Source organism: Hippoglossus stenolepis, chromosome 10, assembly GCF_022539355.2.
Source record: "Hippoglossus stenolepis isolate QCI-W04-F060 chromosome 10, HSTE1.2, whole genome shotgun sequence".
NCBI lineage: Eukaryota > Metazoa > Chordata > Actinopteri > Pleuronectiformes > Pleuronectidae > Hippoglossus > Hippoglossus stenolepis.
The window spans coordinates 26,561,235-26,561,857 of record NC_061492.1 but is presented as its reverse complement, the minus strand read 5'-3'; the positions used below and the strand labels follow the sequence as shown (position 1 = coordinate 26,561,857).

General features: G+C 46.7%; 1 non-coding gene across 1 annotated transcript; it reads right to left on the bottom strand.

Moving 5' to 3' along the window:
* Positions 1–20: 20 nt before the first annotated feature.
* LOC124853521 lies at positions 21–133 on the bottom strand. The gene has a single exon (XR_007033863.1). It is a non-coding gene; the product is annotated as a U5 spliceosomal RNA (small nuclear RNA).
* Positions 134–623: the final 490 nt, after the last annotated feature.

Here is a 623-nt window from a genome sequence, read left to right as displayed (position 1 = left end):
GACTTTTCACACTCTATAAGGCTCAGCCATACAGCAAAGCCTGCAAAAATATATTCAACTCATGTTTGTTCCTCTCCACGGAAGTCTTTAGTAAAAGGCGAAAGACTCATGCTATGAAGAGAAACCAGAGTCAGCATGGCCTCTGTTGGAGAGCAGCAGAGGAGCCTCTCGGTCACAGTCACCACCTTCACGGTAGGCCTCTTTGCTTTCCGCATGTCAGATCCCAGTATGCAACATTCCCAACCCGCCCCCATCTGCCAACCAAAATTATACACGTCTTTATTACCTCCTGCCCTGACTACTGTGATTGGCTTTTAAGCCTGCCTAAGCAATACATCCCTGAACCACTTACATTCGCTCCAAAATGCTGACTCTGGTTTCTCACCAAGTCTCCCAGAAGGTCTTGAGTGAAAGCAAGTTTCCATTCTTGACAAACGCTTCTAACTCAATTTGAATCCAGTTCAAGCTCATTGTGACCCTGCATGGTCACGCCACTAAGCAGTGAGCCATCAGAGCGGTTTCACACACTTGTGTGTGCCAGGCCGTCACCTCAGTTTCATTGAGCCAGTGTAGAATTCACTTTGATACGCGACAATTGTTTGAGTGTTTGGTTTTCTACAAGG